The sequence below is a fragment of the Rhipicephalus microplus genome, chromosome 5 (genome assembly GCF_043290135.1).
Source record: "Rhipicephalus microplus isolate Deutch F79 chromosome 5, USDA_Rmic, whole genome shotgun sequence".
Taxonomy (NCBI): domain Eukaryota; kingdom Metazoa; phylum Arthropoda; class Arachnida; order Ixodida; family Ixodidae; genus Rhipicephalus; species Rhipicephalus microplus.
In genome coordinates, this window is record NC_134704.1 from 121,380,294 (window position 1) to 121,393,305 (window position 13,012).

Below are 13,012 nucleotides of genomic sequence, written 5' to 3' on the forward strand. Positions count from 1 at the left end.
AGAGTTACAACTGCTTCGTTTGCCAAAGCGTCGGTGACGCGAACGTTTGAGGTATACATCAAACTTGCTTAATAAGCATGTATGCTTTCCTCTACACGAGTGAAGTATTGTTAGGCGGATTCACAAACTCGATGTGCGTCATGTGCGCTTTATCGACTTCACGCTTGGTATACCGTAGTGGAGATAGGCGTCCTCTGAGGCGAGCTCCGTGAGGTTCTTTCCCGCATCAGATGTAATGGCGTAGTGACGCAAGCACCTACGCCGTGGTGGTGCAGGTGGAAAGGAATTCGCTCGCCGGGGAGGTGGTGCCGCCTTTTCTTCTGCCCCACCAGAGTCAGGCCCATGCGCACCGTGCTTCCGAAATGTTTTAGCGCTTTTAGGTTAATAAGGCAACTACTTCTTGGCTATTTCTGCTATCGTAATAATTTAGACCTTCTTCGTTCATTTCAACTCGGGTTTGAGCATTGCTAGCCTTGTTATGGTCTAACGCGTTACTCGACGCGTTACTGTGAGCGTGATCACGACACATGAGACGAATGGACGACCAACATGGTCCCTGAAGTGCTCTACACTTGAAAAAAAAAGCAGCATTTTGACCTCCAAGGTGGTGCCGGTGAGAGATTTCTTCTGTGCGTTGTTGAACAATAAAAAATTCGCAGCGTGCGCGTTAACTAAAGCCGATTTCTCCTGTCTCTCATTCCACTTTAGCAGTCATTGGCATGTACATTGAGCACTATCTCACAAGAAAGGGTTGCTACGTTATACTCGCTGGACGTAGCCTCCTTGGTTTTAGAAAGGTTTAGTGAGCGTTGGGCCGCAGTGCCATGAATACAGTGAACTAGTATATAGCATGAACTCGAGGTGGTTAAAGGTGGGAAGTAGACGTGAGGTGCAAGCCGTAAGAAAGTGTGCGTGTGCCCCTTCTCATTTAGTCCTTGGAATGTCCGCTGGATGGCGGTGCTTCTATATGCGGAATATATGATGAAAAGATGCGAGATGGTGGTACTGGGAGTGTTGGTTCGATGGACAAACGGGCACACAGACAGATGCATGGACGGACGCACGGATGGCTGCACGGACGGATGGACGCATGAACGGACGCAGGGGTGGATGCATGGACGAATGCAGGGACGGACGCACAGATGGACTTGCGGACGCACGAACAGACGCACACACCGACGGGTGGATGGACGCACGGATGGTCACACAGACGGACGCAAAGACGGATGGAAGCAAGAACGAATGGATGGACGGATGCTTCGCCCTACTCTCTATCATTCATCCCGTGGATATGCTGCCATTTTTTCTAAACACACTTTTTCTTATTTAGGGATGGCTTACTGCTCTCCCATAGTGAGTACCAAGTACTCAAAAGTGTTAAACATTTTTCTAAACACACAGACTTTTCCTAGACACACGAAAACACTGAAAGGGTCACGTGGGACGGCTTTCAGCTATCCCATAGTACAGTACCAAGTAAGTCGTTAACAACTTCTTCTAAACACACAGTCTATGGCCTCGTCACGTGTAAGGCCCAAAAGACAGCTTCCAGCTTTCCCATAGCAGAGTACCAAGTTCTCTAAATTGTTAACCACTTTTTTCTAAACGCACAAACTTTCTTAAATGATTTAGATTTCTAATAATACTACTAAATATATATCTGACTTTAACGTCCCAAAACCACGATTTCATTATGAGAGATGCGTAGTGGAGGGCTCCTGAAATTTCGACCACCTGGGGTTCTTCAACGCGCACCTAAATTTAGGCACACGGGCCTACAAAATTTTCGCCTCCATCGAAAACGCAACCGCCACAGCCGGGATTCAATCCCGTGACCTACGGGTTAGCAGTCAAACGCGAAAACTGCTACAGATTCTTAATTTGCCCTTGTGGAAGTAAGTGTCAACATTTGTCCTAACTGCAACTTGTGAACACACTCAACGTCAAACTCGAGACAAGTGAGGTCGCAGTGAAAGGAAGCATAAGTACGGAAGTTAGAATAGTAAACTGATAAAACTTGCGAAGCAGGCAAGGTGCAGGTGAGCTAAGTGATTATTATCACAATTTTAGGCCTTAAAACATCCTGGTAATCCTCGTCGTAGCGTTGATAATTAAATCGCGCCGTCACGTGTTCTCGTTACCGGCTCGCGTTCTACGCAGTAAGGTCTGGACGTGGTGCCAATATACACCTATTGATTCGTTGAAAAAAGAGAGAGAAATAGAGAGGAAAGGCAGTGAGGTTAATACTAACAAGGATAAAAAAACAACGTTCGAAACTCCATGTACAAGCAGGAACACGAATCTTGTATGAGCGATGGTGATGAACAAACTTTATTTAAATAGCAGAAAGGTCCTCCCCCCTTTCAGGTGCGAGAGGAGAAGGGAGGGCCAAACCTAGACGACGGCCATGATCCCATGGGCCCTGGCGGCGTCTTCGGCCTGCCGTATTAAGCGGGCTTGTAATTGAGAGTCAGAGCTGAGGAGCACGGTATCCCATCCACTCCCGTCTGGAAATTCGCCTCTCATGGGGGCCTGCGGGCATGTCCATAAAATGTGGCTTAAGTTCGCCCTTTTGTGGCAAAATTTACACTTGTCCGAATGAAGCTCCGGCACGCAGCGGTTCATTGTTACCGAACTAGGAAACGTGTGGGTCTGGAGTTGGCGCCACGCCACCGCCTGTCCTTTGTTCAATGACGAGTGCGCGGGAGGATAAATTTTCCTGCTTAGCCTGTAATACTGCGTAATATCTCTGTAAGTGGTCATCCGCTCAAATCTCTCATCGTCCTCCCCGTTCGACCAGGGCAATCCAGAGGCTCGGTCTGTAAGTCCTCGAGCTGTCTGGTGTGCAGCCTCATTGCAGGGTAAGGAGGAGTGAAAGGATGCCTAGACTATATCTATTGTTCATCGTTCTTTGCATCCAGCCAATATTCTTAAAGCTATTTGGGATATTCGCACTCGTGCAAAGTTTCTCACAGCTGTCTGCGAGTCGCTAACAATTAGTGAAGTCGAGGTGGATGCTATGGCCATTGCAATAGCTGCTTCCTCCGCCTCTTCTGCAAAGCTCGTTCTCACCGAGCCGCTGACCTTATGATTTACTTTGTAGTCCACTACTGCTATAGTCAAGTTGTCATTTCCTTTGTATTTGGCCGCGTCTACGTATGTTGTTTTCGGTAAATCTTTTACAATGTTATGTATATTTTTCGCTCTTTCAGCTCTCTTTGCTTTGTGATATTCGGGGTCATGTCTTTTTGGAATCGGTAAGATTACTAAACATTTCCTGATTTCATACGGGATATCTTTTTTGGCGCCAAATTGATTTGCGTAGTTTATTTTCAGTTCCTCTAGTATGGCTCTACCTGTTTTACTCTGCGTTAGTCTTTCATATTGTGCGATTCTTTGAGCTTCTATAAGCTCTTCTGATGTGTTGTGAAGCCCTAATTGAAGTAATTTATCATTAGAGGTAGTAATTGGAAGTCCGATCGCCTGTTTGAAAACTCGTCTAATGATTCTGTCAATCTTTTCTCTCTCGGCCACTTGCAGTCTGAGGTACGGAATCACATATACAATACGACTGATGACAAAAGCCTGTACCAGTCTTATCATATTATTTTCCTTCATACCATAGTGCCGGTTTGCAATTCGTTTAAGTAGACGCATAGTTTGCTGCGCACTGGTTTCAAGTAATCTGATTGCCTCTCCGTTGTGCCCGTTTGAGCTGATTCGGAGTCCCAGAATTCTTATGCTTTCGACCGTAGGTATTTGCGTTTTTCCAACAAAGACTTTATTGTTAGGTTTTTCCTGGATGCTTTTCCGACCCCTACATGTCGGGCTATAGAAGAGAAGTTCCGATTTTTCCGGTGAACATTGTAATCCTGTATGGATGGCATATTCTTCTACAACATTCACTGCTGTTTGTAAAGTTTCCTCTATGTATCCGTCACTACCCTCTGCTACCCATAAGGTAATGTCATCTGCATAGAGGCTATGGTGGAGCCCTGGAATTTCCTTCAGTCTGGTAGGGAGACCTATCATGACCACGTTAAAAAGAAAGGGGGATAGGACTGAGCCTTGCGGCGTACCTCTGCTGCCCAGACTAAACTCTTGGGATCCTGCTTCGCCTAGTATTATTCTTGCAGTCCGGTCAATTAAAAAGTCTTCTATATAATCGTACACTCTTTTTTCTACCCCGAACGCTTGAAGATTGAAAAGCATAGCTTTATGTGATGTTTTATCGAATGCCTTTTTAAGATCAAGGCCAACTATGACCTTTGTGTCGTGTGTATTGAGACCCGAATCAATTATTTTGTGTTTAATCTTAAGCATAATGTCCTGTGTAGACAGTTTCGCTCTGAAGCCTACCATCGTATGAGAAAAGAGCTCATTGTCTTCCATATAATATAACAGGCAAGTTAGGATGACATGCTCTAATAACTTTCCTATGCAGGATGTCAGAGAAATAGGCCTAAGATTATCAAGATTTAGTTTTTTGCCTGGCTTGGGAATCATTATGATTGTTGCCGTTTTCCATTGCTTGGGTATCTTATCTTTTTCCCAACACTTGTTCATATATTCGGTGAGGGCTGTGATAGACTTGTCGTCTAAATTTCTGAGCATTTCATTCGTGATCCCATCGGGGCCCGGGGCGGATGTTGTGCTCAGTTTCATTAGTTCCGATCGTACCTCGGCCTTTAATATGGGTCGGTCTAGGGAATCATTTTCTTTACCTCTGTACGAGCTTAATTGCTCTTTGGTTGTATCCCCAATGTATCTCTGTCTGATTTCTTGAATCAGTTCTTCCTCTGTGCGTTTGTACTTATGTGCAAGTCTAATAAAGTTTTGTTGTGCTGTCTTGCTCACTTCCGAGTCTATCAGACATCTTAACAGGTTCCATGTTTTAGAGAGACCTATTTGTTTTTTCATCGCATCACAATTTTCCTCCCATTGTTGTCTGCATAGTTGCTCCGCGTGCTTCTCAATATCTTTACGGAGGGTGGCTATCCTTTTTCTGAAGCGTTTGTTGTGTTTTTGTGTTTTATCTCGTTTTTCTAGGCTCTTTTTTGCCTCCCACATATGTAGGGCTTACTGTCTGTGCTTTCTAGTCCTTCTGTTTTTGTTATGGTCTTAGTTGCCATTTGAATATTTTGCTTAAGGTTCCCTAGCCATTCATCTAAGTCTTCGATGACATCGCATGCTTCCTTCTCTCTGATTTTTCTAAAACTATCCCATTCAACCATCCTTAATTCTTTGCCTCCTCTTTTACGTGGACCTGCTTTAAACGTGGTCTTAATTATATAGTGGTCACTGCCCATATTTTCTTGTGCGTTAAGCCAATAAGGTTCGATGATATTCTTAGTAAACGTGAGGTCAGGAGACGTGTCTTTGGATACGCTGTTTCTAATCCTACTTGGGAAAAGGGGGTCGGTTATTAACGTAAGGCCCTCCTGTTGGGCGTCGATCCAGAGATTTCTACCTTTGATGTTTTCTTTGTCATAACCCCATGCCGCATGCAACACGTTGAAATCTCCTACTATAACCAGTGCTCGCTTTTTAGTAATGCTGATCGTTTTTCTAAAAGGTGACCTAAATTTGGTTTTTTGTCTAGGGCTGCTATAGACATTTAATATGAATAGACTTTCACCACTCTTCTGCGATGGAACTAACTCAACAAGAACCTGATCGACATCGCAGATTTCTGTATCATGTTCTATCACCGTGAGATTTCTTCGCACGAGGGTTGTTACGGACGTTTTTTCATCAGGGGTGCCATAGGATTTGTAATTCGACAATTTAGCCATTCCTCCAGTTTCCTGTAAGGCGATGACGTCTGGCGCCTCCTTTCTGTTTAGGAACTTTTGTGAGTTACCCCGTTTTCGGCGATACCCACGACAGTTTCACTGCCAAATTTTATACTGATTACGCCGTGCCATGTCTAGGAACGGTCCCTTCCCCTGCGATTTTGATTACTTCGGACGTAGTCAGCCAGTTGTAGGGTTTAGTAGTAGTTTTAACCCTGCCTGCTCCTATAGACCTCAAATCTGTTTGCGTGTTCTCCACCAGCGTTAGTCGATTTTCTATCCATCTATTCTTTGTTTTATTTTTACGAGCTGCAGCTGCAATCTTGTGAAATGTTGAATTACCTTAGTAAGTTCTCCGGGCATATTCTCGACTTTCTTTTTCAGGGGTTTGAGAGGTCTTCATTTTCTACAGGACATATTTCCTCTGCTCTTCGTTTCGCTGCATGCACTCCTGACTCCTGTGCAGGCGCTGGAGTTAAAATTCGACTACACGATGCTATGGAGCTACTTGACTCGCGCAGCTGATTTTGCCGGAGTTAAGCGTTCTCTTCCTTTAGTTGTTTTATTTCGTCCCTCTGTTTCGCGTTTTCACGGGTGAGTTACTCTAGCATTTTTTAATATGGTTTAGTTCTTGACCTAGATCCTTCTGCCACAACCCCAGGCAAACTCCCAGACCGAAGAGACTCCCCTGATACCTCGCCCACCTAGCTCACCGTTTGTCGACTGTCCCGACCGCCGTTAGGACCCTCGTGGGACTGTCCTTGAGGTGATGTCGTTGCCCTTGTCTTGGATTTGGCCCGTGACCTGGATCTGTGTGGACGAGTGGACCTTGATCTGGATGTGGATCTGGGTTCGTGTTGAGTTCCTTCTCTTTCCCTTTCGGTGAGTCGCGGGAAGGAGCTTGAACGATCTCTGCGTCGTCCTCCTCTGTCCTGGGTGGCGTTGCCATTCTCCTTCGTTTGATTTTCTGGTGAATACTCTTCCCTCCATGCCTGTGTTGCTCTAGTGTTCGACAAAATCTTCGTTTCTCTTTGTTCATCGCATTGTCGTTGTTCCTTTTCCCACCATCTTTTCTTCAAAAGGTACGGGGTCCTAAACCGTTCTTTGCATTTTTTGTCCCCTGTAAGATTATCTTACCCGCAAAGGCTGCACCTAGGGTCGCCTAGGGTCGCACTGGTGGTTTTCAGTTGAATTGAGCACCCCACAACCATGACATTTCTTGCTGTCAGGCGGTGGGCAGACATCCGCCCGATGTCCAACTCGTCCACAAGTAGTGCATGTTTCATATTGCTTCTTGTATAGGAAGCACCTATATTCGGCACCACGGTAGTATACAAAATGCGGCACAAACAACCCTTCGAAAACAATGACCACTGAATCCGTAAGTCCCATACGTCAAGCATGTAGAATCGTCGAGTTCCTCAGATTGACCAAGCTTTTTTCTATGTCTTCTTGATTATCATACTTCGGTATTCCGTGGATAACCCGTTTGGATGTGTTTTCCGGTGCTGTTACATAAGCGGCTGTAGTGTAGCTCTTGGCATAGATCATAATTTCCTTGATGTTGCTGTATTCCTTCGCATTGGCCAGACTAGGTGTGATCATGATCATTGCATTTTGTCGCATGTTGATTCTGAGAGTATCTTCCCCAGCAATGTCAGCCTGTACTTTTGCCGCTCGTAGAACACAGTCTCTTATGAGCGCTGGACTCTGTCGCGTCAAGTCCAGGCCACCTCCTGGGCGTATTACTACCTTGTAATCGTCTTCTGGTAGTTCTTTTGGCACTGGCCGGCGAAGCAAATAATCTTTCAGTCTCCGAGACGCCTCCTCTGACGCACCTCTCGCGTTTGTGGCTGGTACCGCGTTTCTCTTGTTTTTTGCCTTCTCGCGTCGTTCATGGGCCACAACCCATCCTTGGGTGTCGTTGTACTCTTCGGGAGACAGCGTCTCCCCCTGAATTTCCACAACATCCATTTCGCAGGCTTCGAATAAGCCGGGGGCCTGGCTTGTCGCCTAGCTGCCAGCGCGTAGATGGCACTGCGTTGGCACTGCGATGGCGTAGCTAGGGCGACGCCGTGGTGGGAACTTAAAAGAAGTGTCACGGCTCAAAAACAGCAAGCCCACCTGTTATATCCTGGCATCGGACGAATCGGGTGATCGTCTGGCGACAACTGTGATGGTCTTGAATGCCGTGGTTGTCCTTATTCAGCCACGAAAATGAAAAACTGGGAGAGCCCAATCGAGAGGCGTCCAAGTGGCTTGGCCCCCTAGCGGCATACCTCTTGTATCAGCGAGAGAAAAGAATTTATTTACGTCAAGCGAGAATAATTTGTTCTCAGAAACCTGACAGAAACCCTGCTTCCAGTATAGATGTAGGGGAAAAATGCATGTGGCCTGTGCCCAAAAGACTTGACGAAAGAATGAAAGAAAAAAAAACAAAAAAGTAAAGAAAGAAGGAAAGCAAGGAAAGAGGGAAAGCAAAGAAAGAAGGTAGAGAAGGAAAGAAAAAAGAATAAAATAAACAAGGAAAGAGAGAAGGAAAAAAATGAAAGAATAAATGAAAGAAAGAAGAAAATAATGAATGAAGGAAAGAATGAATGAAGCAAAGAATGAGTGAAGGAAAGAATGAATGAACGAAACAGTGAAAGAATGAATGAATGAAAGGAAGGAAGGAAGGAAGCGTGTTTCGTTTTGATGGAAATAATTTTCGGCCACCCATTTGCAGCAAGTGTATACGTGGAGAATGCAGGTGTATTTCTCTGTGAAAACAAGCTCCCTTTTCGGCGAGGAATTCTTTATGCTACGAAAAAAACTGAATTATTCGAGGTCAAGAGCATAACCCCCCTCTTGCTTCCTTCTGGTTCTTTTTTATACATATTTCCTCAGTTTTTGATTTTCGCATTGCTCGACCAGTTTTTCGTATGCATAAATAGCTAACATTGCATGAGTAAAGAAAATTATGTTTCACTCACCTCCATAATGTCATTGGCCCCGAGACTATCACGGAATTAAAAAAAAAAATGTTCCCTGAAAACGAGCCCAATGTATAAACCCTCGCCCCTAAACTTGCTTTCCTCATCAAGAAAGCTGAAGCGCGTTACGACGAACATTGATTGATTTATTGATATTTTTTTATTATTTACAGATACTGCAGGCCCTACCCGGGCCCATGCAGGAGTGGGATACAAACAATACATTCAAGCAATAACTAGTAATACACTGGAGTACAGGGCATAAATGAAGGAATACATAACAATCAAGTACAGAAAAGTCAAATATATTTTCTCGCTGTTCAACAGAACTGCGCTCAACTAAGAATATTTTCAACATTTGTAGCCGGATGATTTGCACTCAAATGACACTATTTTCTGCATACATCACTTATATGGTGAAATTAATCTTTTCTATCTGTTGATTGAATGAAGCCGTCGAGGCAGCATTCACTACTTCCGCAGGTAATGCGTTCCAATGAAAAATTGCGCGAGGAAAGAGAGTGAACTTGTGGGCATTAATGTGGCTAGGTGGCTGCCTAAACGTTTTGTTGTGATTTGTCCTAGCTAAAAGTTTAGAAGGCTGCTGAAGGTATCGTTCCCGTGATAATTTAAAGTCCCCGTGATCAAGTTGGTAGACGAATTTTAATCTGGATATTATCCTGCGCTGTTCTAGTATTTGTAGGCTTGCCCTATTACGTAGATTAGTTACACTATGTTGTCGGGAGTAAGCGGAATATATAAAGCACAGAGCTAAATTTTGGACCCTTTCTATTTTCTTAGTCAAATATTGTTGCCAAGGGCTCCAAATAATGTCGGCATACTCCAATTTTGGTCGCACGAGGGCTTTATACGCTTTTAGTTTTAACGTGGGAGGAGTGTTACGCAGTTTTCTTTTCAAAAAGGATAATTTCTTCAGTGCACCCGAACACACATTTTCAACGTGCGTTTCCCAACTGAGGTTACTGGTAAGTGTAACTCCCAGATATTTAACCCGATCAGCTCTCGTGATTGCAGCATTTCCTATGAAATATGTGAAATGAAGAGGTAACGTTTTGTTGGTAAACGTAACGGAATTTGTTTTTGAACAATTTATTTTTAGTCCCCACCTTATACACCATTCGTTAATTGAGCGCAAGGCATCATTAAGTTTAATTTGGTATTCTTGGTTATTTATGGATGTGTACACTACGCAGTCGTCCGCAAATAGTTTAATCTGGATCGGTGGCTCGACACAGAAATAAATATCATTAATATAAACCAAAAAAAGAAGAGGTCCGAGGACTGAGCCCTGCGGAACTCCCGAATGCACTGCCAACTCTTTCGAGAGACAGCCATTTATGGTAACACACTGTCTCCTGTTACTCAAGTAGCTCGCGATCCATGCTACAACCTTCTGCTCAATGCCTATAGCTAATATTTTTGTTATTAAATTCTGATGGGGTACGACGTCAAAGGCCTTAGAAAAATCCAAAAATATGGCATCGGTTTGACCTTTCAAATTAAGCGTTCTAATTAAATCATCAGTTATTTCAGCCAGTTGGGTGACGGTCGACAAACCAGACCTAAATCCATGCTGCTGGGCATAGAGTAGTTTGTTATTTTCTAAGTAAGTGATCATGGCCTTAAATATAATGTGCTCAAATAATTTACAGCAAGTACTAGTTAAGGAAACAGGCCTGTAATTGTTAACTTCCAAAGTGGAGCCCGATTTATGTAGCGGAATTATTTTTGCCGAGCGCCAGTCATCAGGAATAACTGCAGCGTCTAACGATGCAGTGTAAATGCGATGTGAATATCTTGCCACCCAAACAGCATATCTACACAAAAAAGTATTAGATAGTCCGTCCGGACCAGGCGATTTCTTTACATCTAGTTTGTGTAAAAGGCAAAGGACTCCATCCTCAGTGATTTCCACTTCTGGCATGAGGCTATCAGAGTCATATGACCGCAACTGAGCATGCGTGGCTGTCCGTGTAAAAACGGACTGGAAGAAGACATTAAATTTGTTGGCAATGGTAGTCGCGTCAACAATACTTTCTCCCTCGACCCTGATCTCTGAAATGCCTCGTTTATCTTTTGACAGATAGCGCCAGAATTTTTGGGGTTCATTCTTCATGAATGACGGTAGAGTATCTGAAAAAAATCTTTCCTTTGCCGATCGCGTTAGTTCTCGCAGCTTAGAAGTAAGGCTTGAAAAATCACTCGCGTTCTGACGCATGCGCTGACGCTTAATTTTGCGTTTCAAATGGATCATTTCTCTCGCGAACCACGGATATTCCCTATTAACTCGTTTCTTTTTTAACGGCACATATCTTTGCTCGCAAAAGAGAACAATTTCTCTAAAATTTGACCACATTTCATTGACTTTATTAACTTGGCTAAAACAATCAAAGCGCGATTCCAAATATTCTAAAATAGCGTTATCATCCGCATGAGCGTAATCTCTCACGAAAGTATCCGACGGTCTAGTAAATGAACGTGTTCCCGAAACAGGACATGACACAGCAAGCAACTTGTGATCAGACATTCCTTCTTCTACATTGGCTGAACAACCTTGGAACGAGCTGCTAACCAGTGCCAAATCAAGGAGGGATGATGAACTGTCAACCCTAGTAGCCTCAGAAACTAGTTGTTGTAAGCAGAAGTTGAATGCGGTCGTAATCAGTATATCTGCACTTCGAGATTCTTTGCCATTATAAGAAAAATCAGCCCAGTTTATACCCGGTAGGTTGAAATCTCCTGTTATTATAATCCGGGATCGAGAATTTGTATTATCTGCATGGTAGTCTTGATTGGCTTCTAAGTATTCGGGCGAAGAACTCGGTGGTCGATACACGCCCCCTAAAAGTATTCTTTTACCAAGAAATTTAATTCTGCACCACACGCTTTCGTGGTTGTTGATGCCATCCAAAACAGTAAATGCGACGTTATTTTTAATAGCGATTGCTACTCCTCCCCCGCGTGACTCCCTATCTTTACGAATAAGCTTGTAAGAAGACGGTATGACTTCCGAATCTTGCACATCTGCATGTAGCCATGTCTCAGTGATTACTAAGACGTGTGGCTGGTAACAGGAGATAACGTCTTCAAGGGAACTGGCTTTGTTAACAACACTACGCACATTCAGTGAAACAACTCTGAGAACTTTGCTCACAGGCTGCCATTTTTTACTGCTGCTTCTCGTGTTCACTCGGGTTGTTGCAGAATGACCAGAATTCCGCCGGGCCTGCGCATCACGTCGTGTAACTTCCAGCCGTTGGTTTGAAAGCTCGTCCCAGATATAAACTTTATCGTCTACTTTCAGTTTATCAAACAAGAGTGAAACCTTTGCTCCATTGGTTTTTTTCCACTGCTGCCGAATGCCACAACCTGCGGCGTAAGTCGCGAACTCTCTTGGAAAAATCTTCAGATATGGAAATCTGTGTTCCTTTTAGCTTGAAACAAGCCGACATAATTGTAGTTTTCTCAGAGTAATCAAATAGCCTTAACATAATAGGTCGGTGTTTCCCAGCACGTTTAAAACCTACTCTGTGGATGCGCTCTATCGAATTCACTTCGACGCCGAGTAAGTCCTTAAATACTTGTTGTTGAACCCTGTCTTGCAGAGATTTGTTATCTTCTTTTGATTCTTCACTTAAACCATAAATCATCAAGTTGTTTCTTCGACTTCGGTTTGCAAGGTCATCAACTTTAATCGTAAGCTCGTTCACTAGTTCCCTCGTCCCCTTGCACGCTGCATCGTGCTCAACCAGCTTTTCCTCGCATTTTTGTAGCCGTCCAAGCTCTTTTTCAATCGATGCTATCCTTTCTTGAACACCACCTATAGTTTTTTTCCACTTGTTTCAAGTTGGCAGAAAGCATGGTGAGCGTCTTATTGGTTTTCGTTTGCTCTTTTAAGATTTTTCTAAGAAGCTGACTGTTTACAGTAGCCTCGGATTCTGATTCCGAAGATGGACCTGGGTTCAGCTCCACGTCTCCCGATGCTAACAAGAGCAATCTAATGACAATCAAACAGTCACACAGCGAAACAAACAAACATTGTGGGCTTGGCAGCACTATCAAAGTAAGAGAATCGTCACGAATAGACTGATAGACAGGATATTTGTCACCAACCTGGACGAAAAAGCAGAAATGCATGAGCGTCCGTCCGAAGAAGGTGCTGCCAAGCCCACTGAAAGGCCGCTGAAGATGGACCTTGGTTTTATAGCCTAGCTGGTCAGTGTC